The sequence below is a fragment of the Hypomesus transpacificus genome, chromosome 23 (assembly GCF_021917145.1).
Source record: "Hypomesus transpacificus isolate Combined female chromosome 23, fHypTra1, whole genome shotgun sequence".
NCBI classification, from domain to species: Eukaryota; Metazoa; Chordata; class Actinopteri; order Osmeriformes; family Osmeridae; genus Hypomesus; species Hypomesus transpacificus.
In genome coordinates this window covers 2,580,348-2,600,678 of record NC_061082.1, presented here as the reverse complement: position 1 = coordinate 2,600,678, position 20,331 = coordinate 2,580,348, and the positions used below count along the sequence as shown (strand labels likewise).

The window sequence follows — 20,331 nt, the reverse complement described above, 5'->3', positions numbered from 1 at the left end:
TGTTACAAAGATGTTGCAATGCTGGGTTTGTTTAGCTGTCTGAAGAGGCTGATTCTTTACTATTGTGTAAACTTTCTCAAAAAGTCTCCTTTTCTAAGAAATGAGACCAGGCTTAATCATCTTCCCACTTTTCCACACACACTGTCTCTCTCCCTCGCGCTCTATCTCTTTCTCTAAACTTTTACAACACAACTAAATCAGAAATATGTCAGTACACACTTATGTGAGTGAGTTAGCCTTATGCCTATGCCTTATGACAGCCTATGCACTTTTCTTCTGACAGAACACTTGGTTTTAGCTGTTTCCAGTTTAGAAGTAGTTTATTATGAAAAGAGGGAAGAATTTCTGTGAAGGGAGCAAATTGAGATTATATCCTCTTATCCTGGCCTACTATTGTGTGTTATTTGTAGAAGATTGTAGGCTTAGTTTATTCATTTAGGTTATTTGTTGGCACTGGTGCTGGTTAGGGACTGCCCATGTGGTCTCATGTAACATGCAGCAGTCAGGCAGCTGGAACAAGAAGAGGGGAGAAAACCCTTCATTAAGGTATCACCTAATCATTTTGATTTCTTACTATAATATGTTTACGGTCTGTGGATATGACAATAAACATGTTTTTCCATCAACTTATTTGTATGTGCATTTTGAAGTAATGCATTAGAAAAGGTCAAAATGGCTAAATCGGCACCTGCAAAACACATATGCAATACCATGAAAGTAGTAATACTCCTTAAAACGGCATATATTGGGTATTTCTGTCAATAACTTATCAGCAGGAAAATACATTATTTATATGGGGCAAAATGACTGGAGACTGAGGCAGCCAGTCATGTGTAACAGCAGTTAAAATGTCACTGGTTTGTGTAGAAAATACTATATACTGTTAGTTTAGTCAAAATATGCCTTCTTTACTAAAACATATTTGTGAGTGTTCAGGCAAAGGCACACACTGCTTTGTCAACCAATCGGTTCTCAGATTCTACATGAGTCATTTCCTGTGCTGTCCAATCAAATCCGTGATATGAAAACACCAACAACCCCACTGCGCACTCCCGTAGTTCGAGGCAAAGAGGAAGATCTTTGCTGTCGTCGTTCTCAGCCAATAAGAATCCTACTTTTCCACGTTGCCCGCTCCCGACAGTAGACACAGCGACAACGTTCAAGGCCTCTCAGTGCTCCGTCCGCTGCGGTCCGCTGTACATAACAGCAACATACGTTTACTGAGCCTCTACCACCATAAGACTGTTTCGTTGAATTTAACAACATATCTTAATGAAATATAATGGGGACAAGATCACTGTAACAACGCATAGATTCACTCTGATTTGCGACAAATTCTGTGAGTATTGCCGTCTTCTCAGTGTGACAGATGAAAACATGGGATAATTTGCTTGTGTTCCGGCTGTGTTTATGTAATATATCATTTGATACACATGTACAATCTGGTTCTGGGATCTATGTATTCAGAATTTTATGTAAAATGTTGTTATGCTTTCTAAGACGATCAAAGACGATGTCGTGTTCATGGACGTTGTTTTGCTTGCCTTAGCAGTATGAGCCGGGTAACCTCATGTGCAGACCGCTGTTTCTTGAAAGGAATACACTGTAATGTTCTGGGTTGAAACACTTTTAATTGGTAGATTGTTTTCAGTTGGACTCGAATGAACTACAAAATGTAAACGAAATAAATGATGGTAGGCTACTAGTGACACTGGAGAAAAGAATTCTCGCATCTTAACAATTACGTGTTCAGTTTTATGAAATGAAGTCATGTGTTAGCAGACTTGTTTGAATGCTAATTCCACGTTATACTTGGAGCTAAGTGTTGTATTCTGACAGTACAATGACAGTTTTGATTATATTTGTAAAAAAATGAAGTGAAGAAAGTCTACAAAACTACTGAACTTGCCTAGAATGTGTTCAAAACCGTTGTGTTCAGCAGTGTCAAGTAATCGGAACGTCAAGCTTTTAAAAAACATATTTGTGAATGAAGTATTTGATGCCAATGATATTTTGACACTGCAGAATTTGTACAAAGCACAAATGTCACCTAACAATATCATTTTGCTCAACCAAGGTCATCATAGTAAAGTCAACCAGAAAATAGCCTGTCCTTTCCAGTCTATTGTGACTGAGCCCATCTTCCTTGACCTGTAGTACTTGATTTTAATTGATAGCTTCAGCTCAGTTCTAATGACTCTGCTGACAGCTTCTTACTGAGGCATGGACATCTTGCCAAACTGGTGCTTTTTATCTGCAGCCTAGAGAACTCTCTCTGGACCATTTTATTTTTGTTTGCCAGAGCTGGGGCTCCTGTGTTATTACTGTAGCCCAGCTGCAGAGATAGTTCTTGGGCTAATGATGTTGCCACCCCAGCCTGTTACATTTAGTCATTTAGCAGACGCTCTTATCCAGAGCGACTTACAGTAAGTACAGGGACATTCCCCCTGAGGCAAGTAGGGTGAAGTGCCTTGCCCAAGGACACAACGTCATTTTGCACGGCCGGGAATCGAACCAGCGACCGTCTGATTCCCTAACCGCTCAGCCATCTGACTCCCCAACTAGTGTTGTCCTAAAAACTGGTACCAAGTCGGTACGCCAAAAAACCCGGTAAAATACCGTGGTTGGGTTGGAGTTTGTACCGGTTTGCAGATTTGGATGCTGAGAAACAGTGTTGCCAAAAAAATCTCACCAGAAGTGGCGATAGTGGCTCTCTGAATTGTCTGTTGTTGTCGTAAGTAGGCTACTGCCTTAGATATTATAGGTGACTGTTACTGTTAGGGCTGGGCGGTATGACGGTATATACCGTGCGACGGTAGAAATGTGTCTACCGGGAGAGATTTGGCTATACCGTTTCAACCGCGGTATACTTTTATACTATATTTTTGCATTACACGTGTCAATTAAATGTCTGTTTGTTGTATTGTATTCAAGTCATCATATAAATTGCATTCTTGCGATATTTAGAATTGTAGTTTAACTTTTATTTGATTTGCTATTTTCGTTTGACCTGAAGCACATTTGCGTTGGTCTGCCGGAATTTCGATGTGGAGTGTATTTTGTCTAAGCGGACCACATTCATGCCGATGCTAATTAATTATATATTTGATGTCCCATTCTGCAGGTAACCAATTCGATTTGTTGTTCAAGTTTCATGTCTCATGCTGTAAAATTATTGTTGTAAAATTACACTGGTGGCGTTGCTAGCATTCTTGATCTAGGATGACTAGTGAAGGCTAAGGCCGAATCCCAATACTCCCCCTTACCCCTTCCCCTTAATTTACCCCTAGCCCTTGGCCCTCGAAAGTAAGGGGTAAGGGCTACATAGCCCTAGGAAATGGGACGCCACTTGGTTACAGGTACGTCATCTAGCACGTATCGATATCTCCAAAGCAAGCAGTGTTAAGCACTGATATTAAACGAAAATGGAGTTTACTTTGAACTGTAGACATGCTAGTCAAAGAAATGCGGGACTGTTGTGCAATTCAGAACTGTAACATTAGCGTACCAAACTAGCGATTTTTAGAAACGTTTCAATTAGGATAATGGTTGCAAATATATATGTTCATGACTGTATATAACACAAAACAAGACTGTCATAATTTTTTTATCCATTAATTAAGCCGAAAATAATACATTTATTGGACTCTCTTGGATGATCTGGTCGCCATTGTTGCCGGTCGCGCAGTTGTCACATAGCCCTAGGTTTCAAGTAAGCTCCCGATCTTACTTGGTTTTAAGGGGTGTATACCCCTTAGTCTTAGCCCTTCCCCTAGCTCCAAAAGAGTATTGGGACACCACTAGCTCTCACGAGAACGCGCAAAACTAAGGGGAAGGGGTAAGGGGTAAGGGGGAGTATTGGGATTCGGCCTAACTACTTACTGAGAGTGAGGTCATGCCGGGAAATATCAAACTGAAACGTATCCACCAAGCTTTAACGAGGTACGCCGAAACCAAAGTTATATGGATAGTAAAACTCAGACTGATCGCTTTCGCTCATTTTGAAATTTTCGGCGGAGGGCATAACGGATCCGTATTGAGCTGTGAGTAGGTCACCACGCGGATGGCATGACTGCGCATCAGCCAATCGGAACACTCGTACTCGTAACTTTTTTTTAGTCTTTTGTTTTTACCCCAAGTGTTGTCTCATGTGAGGCAGTTGTTTTTGTTTGAAATAAATAAATAATAGTGTGATGATGTACGGTATGGTTATTTTGTACCATTTCTTCAATTTACAGAAAAATTACTATACCGTGATATATACCGTAACCGTGATATACAATTACTAGTACCATGATGGAAGATTTTGGCCATATCGCCCACCCCTAGTTACTGTCAACAAAGGAGAGCTGTTCAGTAACTTATTTTTGTATGTTTATTTTGCTTTGGTATTGAAAATGGTATCAAATACCATGAACATTCACTGGTATTGATAACACTAACCCCAACCCTCAGCCTGTTACCCCAACCCTCAGCCTGCTACCCCAACCCTCACTCTGATTCTGATCCGAATCCTAGTCAGAGTTTTATCTTCACTTTCCATATATGTCCCCTGAGGAAGCTGGCATTTGAGATTCAACATACATCTTTCAGACATTAGTAGCCTTACACTTCACCGTAATATAACAGTTTTTGTTGTTCAGTGGTCAGGTTAAGGGAAAGATGTCCATGTCCAGGCATATTACCATTCCATCAACTACAGCCAAGTGTGTCACGCCTGATCATTGTTGACTTTCAACAAATATCTCACTCTGAGGCTTTCTCAAATGGTATAGGCTATAGAGTGGCTGAAGTCCTTAGCCCATGATAGAATAAAAGCTCAAAAATGCCTTTGGGTCTTTCCATTCTCCCGCCCTTGACTAGCATAACTACGCCATCTAATAATTAAATTGGATCCTATCCATGGTCATTCAGGGGCATAGCTACGGAATATACAGTATGTTGGGGTGAACTGCCTTCAGGATTCGTCCTATCTAAACATTAAATGTATTGGTAGAAATGGGTCACTAGAAACTGAAATTTAAGCTTGAAACTGAATGTAAAATTCTGAAATTGAATGTATTTGCTCTGAAACTATGTGATACTGTATATAGAACTCAATATACTTCCACATTCAGTTATCACAATTCAAATTCGGTTCTTGTAATATATATTCAGTAATACAAATTCATTTCCTGCAATTACATTTCAATTGACACATCTGGTCTTTGAAGAAGAGAAGTCAAGTGCAGATTCACATAACTCATTAAAGAAATTGTGCAAACATGTCCTTGTGATATTGTGCCAAAAATGTATTTTCTGTGAACACGATACTCAGATCTGAACATTCCGTTTTCAGCATGTTCAAGCTCTAATGCAATAATTATGCACAAAATGCAATTACCTTAATTTTCGGACAATAAAGCACACCTGAATATAAGCCGCAGCAGCTAAATTGATGATGTGTACATATATAAACCGCACTGGACTATAAGCCGCAGGTGTTTTAATGTTTAATCCCCATATGTAAGGATTCGTGCACAGAGGGGATTGTCGGGAAAGAGATGGCTGCTTGAGGAAGCTCCCATTTATTAACATTTCAACAAACTAGTTGCATATCCTCTTCCTGCTTACTAAAACCACCAAAGTCCCCATCTTCAGTGTCGGAAACGAACAGGCTCAGGATGGCTTCATCAGCCTTTCTCCTTCGTTGTAGCTCTCCAAACCAACGAACTCCTTTTCTTCACTGTCGGAATCTAACAGCCTTTGAAGGGCATCAGGCAGCAGTCCAGCCTTTCGGAACCCATTGATGATCGTGGATGTTTTGACACTTCTCCACGCAATCAGGATGCACTCGCAAACTTGAGCGAAAGTTGCTTTTCGCATGAGACCAGTTTTGGTGAATGATTTATCGCCGCTAGTCATCCACGCCTCCCACTGAACGCGTAGTGCCACTTTGAACGCACAATTGACACAGTGTGACTGGAGTGGCTGCAGATGCTTCGTTGTGCCCCCAGGAATCACAGCTGGAATCGAATTTGTGCTCTTGATGGCTGCTTTCACAGGATCTGTTATATGGGCCCTCATGCTGTCCAAAACGAGCAAAGCTTTTTTGGGGACGAAATAATCCTCCAGGGCGTTGACGTAGCACTCATTCAGCCACTCCTTCATTACACTTTCTATCATCCACCCTTTCTTGTTGACCTTAAAGGAGATGCCATTCGGGATCTTTTCTTTTGGCATTGTAATCCTCTTAATCCAGATGCTGTGCAGCCAAGAACAAGTGAAATTCGTTCTCTCGTGGCCAGTGGTTCTCAACGTGATGGACGATTTACCTTTTTTGTTAACAGTCCTAGTGAGAGGCAGGTCAAACGTCAAAGGTGTCAAAACATCCATATATATGATCTGGTCCGGTCCGATGGAATATTCCTCTATCTTTCTTTGTGTGAATTCTCAGAAGTTTGTTACTTTTTCCTGGTAGTCGGGAGGGAGTTGCTGACAGTCGTCCGCGCCCTGATGGACAGTCCCTTTCGTCTCATAAATCTGAAACAATTTTCATTTTGGTGGCGACTGTTTTAGCTTTCAGTTGGATCCTCCAGCTTTTCCTGATGAAGTCCGCCGCTTAAAGGTGGGGGGTGCGGACCGGCCATAGAGCCCATAGAGTTCAAGTTGGTGGACTGTAACCTGTAAAATCCATAGATTTAGGAGGTCCCCTACTGGCTGTTAGCTGTACAAATCCATAGAATAGTCGCACCGTTATATAAGCCCAAAAATGTGAAAAAAGGTGCGGCTTATAGTCCGAAAATGGCGGTATTCAAATTGAGCAAATATAAATTATTCCAATCCAGTTTCATTTCTGCCTGTATAATTGCTGCATTGTTGCAATTCATTTGGATTTCAGGATAGACGTTTTCAATAGAACTGGGTTGCTTCTCATTAAATTAGTTGAGTTGGATTTGACCCCACAACTATCAGAGCTTTGATCAGATGGTTGTTAGTCTTTCCATGTCCTGTGATAGTTTGACAGTAATGCCAGGGAATCCTGTTGATGTTTGTCCACAGCCCCCCTGCGGGCTGTTACGCACAGGACTGAGGCCCTCATGTACGGACATTTGCAAACGTAGCGTTATCAGCGCCATGGCCAACCCGCAGAAAGCGCATGCTCTGAAACTTCTGCTTACGTTGTATTTACAAAACCTGCAGTTCATCGGGTAATTAGCGCCTTTCTCCGCCCTCTATACCGCAAATTGTGAGCATTTAAACACGCAATTGAATGGGCCTCCTTCACTAACTTTTACAGATGCACTATAGAGAGCATTCTGACTGGTTGTATTACAGTGTGGAATGAGAGCTGCACAGACCGGGACCGCAAGGCCCTACGAAGTGTGGTCCGTTCTGCTGAGTTCATCATCGGCAGGAAGCTCCCAGCCCTACAGGACACCTACCACACACGTTGCCTAAGGAAAGCCGGCAGGATTCTAAGAGACTGTTCCCACCCATCCTTCAGTCTCTTTACCCCGTTGCCTTCTGGCAGGCGTTACCCCAGCATCCGGTCGCGCACACGCAGACGGGACAACAGTTTCTACCCAAGGGCCATCAGGCTTCTGAATGGACACTGATATGGACATTGATTTACTGCACACTAGTCACTTATACACTGTCACTTTCAGCTACTGGTTGCACTATCAGTAACATTGCACTACTGTACCTCACTGTACCTCGCCACCAGGCTCCTGTATGGTCATTGACATAGTCACTGATCTGCAAATTTGCACTATTGTACTGTACTCCACTTAGGTTAGAATAGGTTATACGGTTGAAACAGGTTTTATGTGCATTTAGGGTTAGTATAGTGTACTATTTATTGTTATCTGTAATTTAGGAAGTTTTAGTATTAGGGTTAGTATAGTCGATTATTTATTGCTATCTGTATATTTAAGAAGTTTCACTTATTTAAGCTCAGCATAGATTTAAATTATGTTCTGTGTATTAATATGTTATGTTATGCCAGGTGCTTGCGTTGTCTTGTCTTAAGAATTTCAGTGCCCAGTCTAACCTTGTGTTGTTCTGTGTACCTGACAAATAAAAAATACTTATACTTATTCTCTCTTTCCATAATGGATCAGCCACCAAAGTCAAAACAGCGAAAACAAAGATTTAGTAATAACGAAGTTGATGTGCTTGATCATGAGGTAACAGCGAATTTAAATATTATACAAGGCCGGAATTCCACACACACACAACTGTAATTTTGCATGGCGGTTTACTCAACTGAAGGTGTGATCCTTGTGGCAAAAGTCCTCTCAGCTCGTATCCTTGGCCTATGTCTTCGTTTTGCTCGGATTACTGCTGCCATTTCACCAGGAGGCATATGCGAGGAAACCCGCATCCTGGTTTACACCTGCTTTTTCACGGGTGGTTTTTGTAAATTTTGCACCCCCTCCCATCTCTTTATGGGAAACTCCCACTTTGCCATTGACCCTCCCGTGAATTCATATGCATGACACGGAAAAGCGAAATTTGGCATTTTCAGTTCCCGCGACAGGCAGTCTGCGCTTTTACCTTAGTGCGGCATGTTTGTACATACCCCGCCATGCTTTTACGCGCACGTTGCGAAACAAATACGCCTGAAGCGGGCACAAAAGCGTTAGTTAGGGCCCTGAGAGAGATGTTGAATAGCAGTATTGGTGTAATGTTTTTGGTGACAAGGGATATCAGTATTTTGTTTGCCTAGCTGAAGCACATAATGTAATGTGCCATAACTAAATTGTTAACAGGTGAAGCTCCTGGTCATACAGGACTTAAAGTAGGGTCATTCATTGCTTTACAGAAGCCAGTACCAGGACATTGTGGTACTTCTTCTTTTTTCAGTACCAGCACTAATGTGAATTAGTAGTGTGTATTTACATTTATTCATTTAGCAGACATTTCTATCCAAAGCGACTTACAAAAAAGAGCTTTGCAAAAAGTGCATATAGGTTAATGATCATAAATGATGAGAGTGCAAGTAGTTAAATCAGTTACAACTAACCAACAAGTGCAACAAATCCTTCAAATTACAATGTCTTCCTGGAGGAAATGCATCTGATCCAACAAATCTTTCTTAAGTACCGTTGTAGTGTAAAATGTTTATTTTGTGATGTTTGTGTATATATTATACATAATGTTTGGCATATTGCATGCCTGCAGTGCTTCTGAACAAAGCAGGCTTTTAAACAATGCAGAGGATTACAATAGTATTCTCAAGCTCTTTCACAGTGTATGCCAGTCCTTCATCTTGTCTAAACTTTAGATTTGGGATTGCAACATCCCATTCATTTAATAACAAACCAAGCTATTCCAAGTTATAAACGTAAAACTGAACAGCAAGTTTTGATTAATTTTGTGATGGCTGGAAGAAAAGCTAGTAAAATGACCTTTGTTTGATAGAGCAGTCTTGAGAAATTGAGAAATTGATGACAACCAACATTCTGATGTGCATTGTCTTCTCCGTTCGATTAGAATATGTAAAAAACATTTGAAGATGTTCCCATGCAGAGCTGTGAGCCAAGCTATGAAGGAGGCAGGACAGTGCCTCAGAGGCACTGAGCCATGACGAAGGCAGGGCAGTATGTCAGAGGCACTGAGCCATGACGTAGGCAGGGCAGTCAGTACGTTTCCATGATAGTATCAATTCGAATCTAGCTCTTTTCGGATAATGCTAATTTTTGGGGTAACTGCTATTATCCTAATATATATAGCAGTGAATTAAACGAATCATTGGCTGAAAGCATGTCATATCCCAGTACGATACGTGGCGCTGTTTTCATTACAACTAGTGGTGATACAGCCCTTTCCGCTTGACCTCTTCACCACTACCAACAACGACATTAACATTTCGAGAAAGACGGCGAACGGAGAGCAAGGTGAAGCTACGTCCCTCTACATTTCGTGCATGATGACAATGTGAGTACTGCAAACGGCGCTATTGGCTCGCGTTGTTTGTTTGTTTGTTTATGTCGGGCCGGCTCCAGGGAGCGACAACTTATCGTCTTTTGTAACTTCCAGGTCACGACCTGGGAGGGAGGGCGGCGGGATCTCAAGCATGCACAAAGATGCAGAGTCCAGTTCATAGTCCAATTCACCGTTTACAAGCATGCGATGTCCGAATTATCAACCGACTCGGATCGAGTTATCTCGGGGTATTAATCGGATCGTAGTCGGACCGCAATTATTCGAACAAAGGTGTTTAAAAGAAAGGGATCTATTTCAGTCCAAATAAGCCTGTAATTCGAATCCATGTAACCACGGTGTTTCAGAGCGTTTTGTGAAGAAATTAAAATAAGTCGCACCATAACAATTTTCACTTGCACAAATACTTCCAAATATATTTTGAGGTTGCACAGATACAATTTCTGGACCGTATGCAACCAAAAGGGTCGCAATTTTGAGCCCTGACTGTGGTTGTCTATGTATGTCTATTCAAGACTGTAGCTGTGTCTACTACCGCGCACTTGTGCACTTCACTCACAAAGCCAGCAGAATTCAGTGCACTGAAAGTACCCGGATGGCGCACTGCAAACGGTCCAAAAAAACAGTGTACAACGATGGACACTACTCGCCCTAAACAGACGCCATCTTGACTACGTAGCGGAAGAGGAGGAGCCCTTTCGGCAGCTTTTTCCACTTGGGGTGGAGAAGGGCGTTAATTTTGGCAAGTTTTGCGGGTGTCGCGGGCAGATTTGCGTCCGTCACTTCCGCCAAGTGTTTAGCACAAGTGTTCCATTTCAGACAGCACTTATCAGCGACGGAGTGCACTGAATATGTAAGTGCACTGTTTTGCAGTGCACTGTATTGCGGTAGCAGACACAGCCTGTGTTGTCGGAAACATGGCGTTTAAAAAGAGGCAGGATAATTTACATTTTATTTGGCTGTTGTGGTATTTTGGTGTGAGGTTCAGTAAAAAAAGTAGTCAGAGGGAATTGTGGGTAAATCTGAAGGGTGGATTTATTGGGCTCATCAAATTAATCTTATCTTTGGGTCGAGTCAAGGGGAAATATTTTAGGTGTGTGGGTTGGTATGATTGTGCTTGGGAGGAATGAACATGTGGTGGTATGGAGGGTTGTCAGTTGGAGGGGTCAGGAGGCTGTTAGTTGGGGGAGGCCAGGCTACGACGAAGGGCCCCCAGGCTAGCGTGACTTGAGACATTGTGCACTCCTTGGAGGGCCCATCATTGCTGCCCCATCTCCCTTGTCTCCCCCACCATCAGTGCTGCCCCATCTCTCCTGTCTCCCCCACCATCAGTGCTGCCCCATCTCTCCTGTCTCCCCCACCATCAGTGCTGCCCCGTCTCTCCCGTCTAGCAGATCCAGAATATGCATGTTTGAGCTGTTCTTCATGCAGAATCAATTGCTTGGCCTCTTACAGTTGCCATCTGTGTTATTTATATTATAAGCCTATAACAATACCACAGTTCAAATGTGCCTTTTTTGTCTTTCATTGAATCTGTAATAGTGCTGGTAGAATTTGGTTGTGAGGGCACAATAAGTTTTCATTAAACAAGGTTTTGTAACATGGACTGTCGGCAACAAGAGAAAAGGGCTCACGCACATGTCAGAGCCGGTTAGCGTCTGGGCTGGTGGTGACATTTTAGTTCCAATGCACAGGGCAAGCCAGCTCTGGACCAGAGGGACTGGAGTGCTGGCTGGTATCGCTCATGAGATGGATGCAAATACAACCTGTCTTTCAATAAAGCTTAGTAAAAGGCTTAGTGATTGTGTGTGTTCATGTTAAATAGCCTTTAGCCCGTGTTAATTTCAGTACAGTTTAATTTGTTTGTATGAATGTCACCACACTGTTTAAACCATCAGGTTTATCAAATCTACAACCTGGTCATGTTTCTGAGTTTGTAATTTATGTATATTTATTTTCTGAGCCTGTACAGATGGATTGTGGTCCAGTGGTTCTAAGACCAGTGGTTCTAAAGGCCTTGGTATACTCCAGTTTTGAATATGAATGTATGCGAAAGCTATGCATGTGGCCTTGTTCACATACTCCACTGCGTCAATACGGATGTTTAAAAGCTATGTCCACTAGGAGGCAAGTCTTCAACAAAACATTTTGTGACTCAATATGTTGATGACCGCTACTTAGTTTATACCACAGAAATAACCATGGTGACAGAGGAGGAGGTATTTTGGATATGTCTTTATTTATAATTACAAGCCAGCTCACATATTTGCTCTTAAAGATGTACCGCTGTTGTGTACTACTACTTCTTTGTTGTTTCCTGATTTTATCTCGCAGCACGTCAGAGGATCTTTGTTATACTGCCCCACTTTTTTGTTGTTATTGGACCTTGCGTATGCGTACGAATAAGGGCCAGGGAGACGTGCACAAAGTACCCACCAAACAAACAGGATACATGTGGCAGCCTTCCAGTGTATGCTTACACATACTTAGCGTGAAGTATATTTCGGTCTTAATACTGTTATATGGTGGATCTAACACTGTTATCCAGTGGGGAATCTGGTGGGGCATTGTGTCTGTGTCCTCTCTGGGGTCTGGAAGTGCTTATGGTTTTCTCGGACAGAAGAACAGTGCTGGGATGAGCTTGTTTTGAGACTTATTTTTCTTTTGGCAGAAGATATTCCTCAGTAAAACACGTATTAATCTGCGTATTACATATGTTTTGGCAGGCCGCAACATATATTTTTTATTTATTTGTAATTAAAGAATATCTGTTTAATCCTTCCCACTGAAACGAGTGCATAGCTTAGTCTAACTAGCTTACTTTTCCCTTGGTCTTCATGCTGTGTGAATGTTATCAAAGTATTGCTAACCTAAACATGTTCGTAAATAAATGTATTTCTATGAACCTCTTAACTTGCTTCACCTGTAGGAACATTGAAGATCTTTTGCCCACTCTGGTCTCCTACGATAGAGTGATCTGGGGCCCCTTGGAGTGTTATCACAGTTCTGCTCTGGGACGCTTTCCACACAGCTCTGGCAGGGTACAAGGCAGCCACCCAAATGGGTAGAAAGCAAATGTAACTCTCCTCTCCCCCTCCTAATTTTGGTGTCTGGTCCTCCTTAAATAATTTGTATTACATTCACTGTAAGGCATGCCTTGATCCACTCTTGGCCTGTACAACCAATTCAGCACAGGCCCAGTCTTTGTGCTACTGGATGAGTCATACTATCAAGCATTCACCTGTTGGGTTACCCTAACTCTTTCCCTCAGGCAGTCTAAGCATTAAACATATTCTTCTACATTTATGTATTCAATGAGCTGAGTAAACGCCTCCCAAATGCATGCGTGCCCTACACAGTGTTTACACCCCCTTCCCTGAAATGCAGTTCTCCTGGTGAGCATAGAGTACCTGTCATATCCTGTAACATGGCTTTCTGTGGATCTCTGTCTAGCTTCAGTAAAAGCCAAATCACCCCAGGGTAAGGCTATAGTTGGCACTACATTGTGTCTCTGGCACAGTTTTCAGGGCTGATAGAAGATGTTAGCCAAGGGATGAACACACACACAGAGCTGTTGGCTTGTGTGCGTATCATCACGTTATTGGGAGTTTGGTGGTACAGCAGCATATGTAAGCCTATCTGCAATGGAAAAAAGGCTAAGGCTATCAATATTGCAGGTCTCATAGCGTAGCTGTGAAAACATACTCTTCATGTTTCATGAGCACCACTATGCACCCTGACACCACTGCACAAGTGTGTGATCATGGATTCTCTGCCTGTACACAATGAATACACCTACTACTGTGAGACATGCTATTTAACCTTCCTTTAGACAGATACAGATGAGCGCCATAGACACCACAGCAATGCTATTTAATCCTTTCCTCAATGACACAGCCTAGACAGTTTGTAACCTAGTTGCTTCTTGCTACTCTATCTGGAGAAATATCACCCTATCCTATCTGTGAAAATACACTCAAGTCAATCAAAAGTTTACTTTTTTTAAATGAGACAATATCAGAGGGGCCTCTGATATTTCTTGTTACATCCACCCTGATCCTTTTATGTAGACGCTGGCCTTTCGATTTATTTGGGTAATACTGTTATCAATCAGGAATACAGGGCTTATTTAGGCTGCATTTGTATGTTTGTTGTTGTATGCAAACTCAAACCATACACTAGCTTTTGGAGAACCTTTTAGAGAAAAATGTGAATTTTTCTCATAAAGTACATTTATCATGTAATTCAATTTTTACTTCCGATGCCTCCCTTCCCTGACTGCAATAAAGGAGGATAACACATATTTAGATGATACGCATATTGAGATGGTAGGAGAAAGAGGTAGAGAAAGTAAAGGATTGAGAGGAGAAGGCAAAAGAGCAGGATGGTGATAGGGTGATTGTGTGGAGAGAACTTCTGATATCCAACAGGACAGCCTGCTCCAAACCTCTTGTCAGCGTTAATGCCAAGTGTGGGATGGTTTTATCCTCTAGCACGATGCTCCAGACCAGGTGGGTGTCATGACTCACTGCCACACTAGGAGAGGCTACAATTCTTCTCCCCACTCTCCCACCTTCTCCTGCTCCTCCCCCTCCTTCTATCCACACGCTCCAGAGCTCTGAATCAAGCCCTTGGTGATATAGCTAAATATAGAGGGGAGCAAATGAGATAAAGAGAAAATCTTTATTTTAGTGCTTGTGTGACTTCAACACTGCATAATGTACTCATCTGGACTCCTAGACATGTCAGTTAATGTTGAATCAAGTTGCAAGTCTGATTCTTGGTGACTTGAGTGCAGAGTTTCCATCTATGTCTAACACAAAATTGGTTTTGCACTCAGGCCGCTGTTGCAAAATATATGTAAAGAAAACTTTGTGTCTGTTAGAAATAGTGTTTGGAGAGGACAGAAAGTGGGGAGAGAGAGAGAAGGGAGGACATGCTGTAAAGGGCCTGGGGCCTCCACCCAGGGAGAAAGTGAGTCTAGGTGAATCCCAATCCCTCAAGTTGAGGTTACTTGTGGATCGTAACAATCTTTCAGCCCTGTGTTTGTTTTTTCAAATTCTGTTTTGTCTGTATATTTTATTAATTGAGACTTGTGAAGGAGTTCTTTTGATCCAGTTGAAGACACTGGCATGGATCCAGACTGCACGTTATGCAGTGTTGGGCTGCTTGTGGTGGTGGAAGGGAGGGTAGACTGAGGCATTCTTCACTGGGATGTGGTAGTAAACTTATGATGGTGAAGTTACAGTAAGTACTCCACTGGTGAAACAATACTGCTGTCTTCTGCAGTGTCAGCACTGTACTGTTTTCACGAGGGCATTCGTTCTATCACCGGAGTGTACTTTTAACCTTGCTGTGTGTGTGTGTGTTGCGTGTCCACATGATCTCCAAGTTACTCTTGTCAAGAACCTGTTTTTTTTGCTCTCTCTGCTTTCTGCAAGCAGATGCTATCCCAATGACCTCTGTAGACAAAGGGGCCGGCTGTAATTATGTGTACAACATCTGGATGCAGGGGAGTAAAGGAGGGAAGAGTCCTGGAGGGTAGCATCTGTAATTGAAACGTAAACAAGACATTGCGGATGGGGAGTGGGAAAAGGTGCTCAGTACTGCTGTGTTGATGAGAAAGGGGGGGCAGAGTGTCAGAAGGCCTGTTCCATTAGGCCGCTAAGCGGTTGGCTTACAGGTGCCCTGCACCTGCTGACGGCTCATCTCTGCGCTCTCTGTGGCCTTCATGTTTGTAACTTTGTAGTCAGTTCTTCCTTTTTTAGTACTGCTCTCTTTTGACCTGTCAACTGTCTCCTCTCATCTCTGACCTTGCTTTTTTAGTGTCTTCCTCTTTTCAAAGTCTTCTGACGCACAGTGCCCAAGAGTGTTAGGGCTGGTAAATTCAAGCCCTGTGTGTGTGAGTGAGATGAGGAGGGAGAGAGAGGGAGACTGGATGATTGTGTAATTCTAGTGTCTTTGTCCATGCATTCCTGAAGGAACCCATGTTAAAAAAAATATGCTAAGTATACTAAATCTTAGCATACTTGAGTATACTTTAAGACTGATTAATCATCAGTATACTTCAATTTATTGAATGATTAGTTCATTTGAAGTGTGCTATTTTGGAACAATTAACTTTGTACTTAATATATTTAAGTTGTAATTAAATTGTACTAAAGCACAATTTTAAAGTATATTAAGTGCACTTTTATGTGCTTAAGTGGAAAAACTTCAAGTATACTTAGTACACTTTAAGTATACGGGTATGTCCATATGCTTAATGTACTGTACTTGAAGTTGTTCCACTTTAGCACATAAAAGTACACTTGATACACTTTAAATTGTGCTTTAATACAATTTAATTACAACAAAAATATACCTTAGTACAAAATTAGTTGTTTAAAAAAGCACACTTCAAATTAACTCATCATTCATTAACTTGAAGTATATTGATGATTATTCAATCTTCAAATGCACTTCAGGATTTGAAGTAGTAGCATTTCTTTTACCTGGGCCCCCAAAGCGGGCACTTCGGCCGAATCCCAATACTCCCCCTTACCCCTAGCCCTTACATTTACATTTATTCATTTAGCAGACGCTTTTATCCAAAGCGACTTCCAAGAGAGAGCTTTACAAAGTGCATAGCTCACTGATAATAACAACAAGATAGCCCCAAAGCATTGCGGGCAGCCAAAACAAGCACACATTGTGAACAACCTAAAAATAAGTGCCAAAGGGAAAAACCATAAGAGCATGTAGTTAAGCAAGTTACAATTTAAACAATATGAATCTGTAAGTGCAAGTGTACCTGTAGAACAACAAGCAACAGTAAAATAAAATAAAAATATAAGAAAACTGAAACTGAGGGGTAAGGGCTACATATCCCTAAGAAATGGGACGCCTTAGTCTAAATTGGTACAGAATTCGCACTTCAAAGCAACCGTTACCATTGCGCACCCAACGATGAGTGAATTTTTTTTCACGATGAATATCCTAACATGCAAACGCACAATTTGTTTAGCGGACAGCTTGTATACCTATCTAACTAGAAAAGATTTCCAATCAGGGTGAATACTCAAATTATCTAAACTATATACCATAGCATTACACTTATCAAAACAAAACAAACACCACAATGAAACTCCAAACAATGCTTATTTAACTAAGTTAATTGTCCTTAACTTAGTAGCTTTTCAGTTTGCCGGAGGGCATTCTGGGTACCAAGAGCAGCACAAGTATATGCAATCTTACAGCATTGTGTAACACATTTCGGTTGTGCATAGTATATCCAGAAATAAAGCCAAGTCACTCATTTAGTGGCGGAATCCATTGTTATGTCTACAAATTATTTTAGTATAAGTTTAGCTAGCTTGCAAATCATGAGGACAAGGGTCCCTCGGGAGTTGCCGTAGGCTTGATGCAGAAACCATTACGTGAAATCAGTGAGGGCTGATCGACTGGCTATGTCAAGAAGAACAGTGGTAAAATACAAGTTTTAAAAAGAGACCGCGTCCGTGTCCCATTGTCCACACGATTATATACAATTATATCTAAAACAAACTTACAAAGAGCTCGGTTACACTATCAAAGTTGTAATGTTAGCGATGCTAGCATTAGCTTGCTAGCTAGCCTAAAACATTTCACTGGGTCTTGCAGCTGTTTGATTAACTGAAATTATTATGAAATGTTATGTTCTACTAGCCATTTACCTACTTTAGCAAGTCACTGTATTTCCAAGCCCTGATAGTGTAACTGAGACGACACAGAAAATAATTCCTCAAGTAATAAGCCCCCGTTCAAGTGTTGAGCATTAAATAGAGATCTTGAAAGAGGCCACATTTTTGTTCTAAAACCTGACTATAAGCCGCTTCAAAATAGAAGCCGCACAAGAAAACTGTAAACAAAATTAGGTACTTTACTACAGAACAGCAAATGTATACCTGTACACTGAAGGCTGAATTGATGAAGGGACTTCGAAAGTAACTTTTGTTATATCTAACATTTCAGCATGCCTGGAAGGACTATGCATTTAGCTATGACAGCATGTTGTTCTCATGAATAAGTCATTCTGAAGATACATTTGCATGGTTATGTACAAAAATCCCTAAAAACAGTGTAGGCCCTATTTACAAACGCCCTGTTCCTAATTCCCGAATGATCAATACTTCTGTAGCAGAGTAAGAATGCTCTCTGTGTGCAATCCTTGCTGCATAGCACATTTTCCATAGAAACTCAAGAAGTGGAGCGATCAATCATGCTACAAGTGCTGACCACTGAACTGCTCATTGTGGTCTAGTATAGGAGAGGCTGCCTCAGCAATGATTTTTCAAGGATCTCCACCTTTTTCAAGTTCAAGTTCAAGTCTTTTATTTGTCAGGTGCACAGAGCAACACAAGGTTAGACTGGGCACTGAAATTCTTAAGACAAGACAACGCAAGCACCTGGCAGAACATAACATATAAGTACACAGAACAAATTTACATCTATGCTGAGCTTAGATAAGTGAACTTCCTAAATATACAGATAGCAATAAATAAACGACTATACTAACCCTAACACTAAAACTTCCTAAATTACAGATAACAATAAATAGTACGCTATACTAACCCTAATACACAAAAAAAAAACTGTTACAACCCTATAACCTAATCTAACCTAAGTGGAGTACAGTGCAGTACTGCAAATTTGCAGATCAGTGACTATGTCAATGACCAAACAGGAGCCTGGTGGCGAGGTACAGTAGTGCAATGTTACTGAAAGAGCAACCAGTAGCTGAAAGTGACAGTGTATAAGTGACTAGTGTGCAGTAAAAATGTCCATATCAGTGTCCATTGAGAAGCCTGATGACCCTTGGGTAGAAACTGTTGTCCAGTCTGCGTGTGCGCGACCGGATGCTGCGGTAACGCCTGCCAGAAGGCAACGGGGTAAAGAGACTGAAGGATGGGTGGGAACAGTCTCTTAGAATCCTGCTGGCTTTCCTTAGGCAACGTGTGTGGTAGGTGTCCTGTAGGGCTGGGAGCTTCCTGCCGATGATGAACTCAGCAGAACGGACCACACTTCGTAGGGCCTTGCGGTCCCGGTCTGTGCAGCTCCCATACCACACTGTGATACAACCAGTCAGAATGCTTTCTATAGTGCATCTGTAAAAGTTAGTAAGGATGACCTGGGAACCTCCCCCTGTAGGATGCCATAAGGCAAGTCTAGACAGTGACACAGCCTGACCGCTAGGCTACACTAAGCTATGCTCCACCCTGCTCAGATGCGGGGCCTACACAGATCAATGGCAGTTAATGGCTACGCTGGGGACTCTGGGTGGTAAACAGCAAGGATGGTCTCTTTCCCTGGTTGTTAGTTTGGTACTAAGAACCAGCAAGCGTACAAACCGTTAGCCCATTGTAGACCAAATATGTTATTAATCAATGAGTCCTTCTCTGCTGTAAAGGACAAGCATAACCAAATCCACTGAAAGGATGAATTATGTGCTGAGAAGAACTTTATAATGTACCATATTTGACCTGAGATTCTTGTCAATTTCAAAGAGATCTATTGTTCAGTGGTGGAAAGAGTACTGAAAATGGGTACTTAAGTACAATTACTGTTACTTTGCTCAGATAATACTCAATTACAAGTAAAAGTACAGGTGGTTTAAAAAGTATGTACTTTTTAACTTTTAACTTTTCTCAAAAACCACTCAGTAGTACCGTATTTTTCGGAAATAAAACCGTTTATACCCCGATTTAACATTTTTCTTGTGCTGGTGCGGTTTATATTTCAAAGCGGCTTACAGCACGTTTTTATGACAAAACAATAGTAGAAACACTTTTTCCTCGAATGCTATTTAACCCGTTAAGGAGTAGCGACGCACATAAGTGATTGTTCAAACGCGGGTCTCACAGCTTAACGTTGCATTCATGCGATTTCGAACATTCCAACTGAATGTTTTCCGTGGACAAAAACTATGCCACAAATGCTTTAGCATGGCTTCAAAATGTACTAATGAGAAGGCTAACAAGTAACCCCAGCAGGTAGTAGCATTGCTACAAGTATTATGCTAACTAACTTATTCCGGAAGCTGACTAAAGATAGCTAGCTACCATTTCTGAAAAATAACTTACACTTTGGGGACTGTCGGAAATATTTTATTCCCGGTAAATAGAAAACATTCATTACGCATTTACTTACTTTCGTTTTCAAAGTGTGTTACACAACGGCATGCTGTAAAATCGCCTATACTCGTGCATTGCTTGGTATCATTGTTCCTGTATTAAGTGTAGCATATATTCCAGTGCAGTTTATACTCAGATTTACAAACACAAAGCTCCCATTTTGATGGGGTGCAATTTATAGAAAATGCTGTACACTGTTGGCTTCTTTTGATCTTGATAGGCTAAGCATTCTGTATCAACTGCGGTGTGA

The 20,331-nt window shown here is 41.5% G+C and overlaps 1 protein-coding gene across 2 annotated transcripts in view; it reads left to right on the top strand.

Annotated features, from left to right (window-relative positions):
* Positions 1 to 1,065: 1,065 nt before the first annotated feature.
* adarb1b (adenosine deaminase RNA specific B1b) overlaps positions 1,066 to 20,331 on the top strand; it is a 68,256-nt gene continuing 48,990 nt past the window's right edge. For both annotated transcript variants that reach the window (XM_047046592.1, XM_047046591.1), the window contains exon 1: positions 1,066 to 1,339. The gene's annotated coding sequence lies outside the window, so the exon portion shown is untranslated. The remainder of the gene's footprint in view (positions 1,340 to 20,331) is intronic.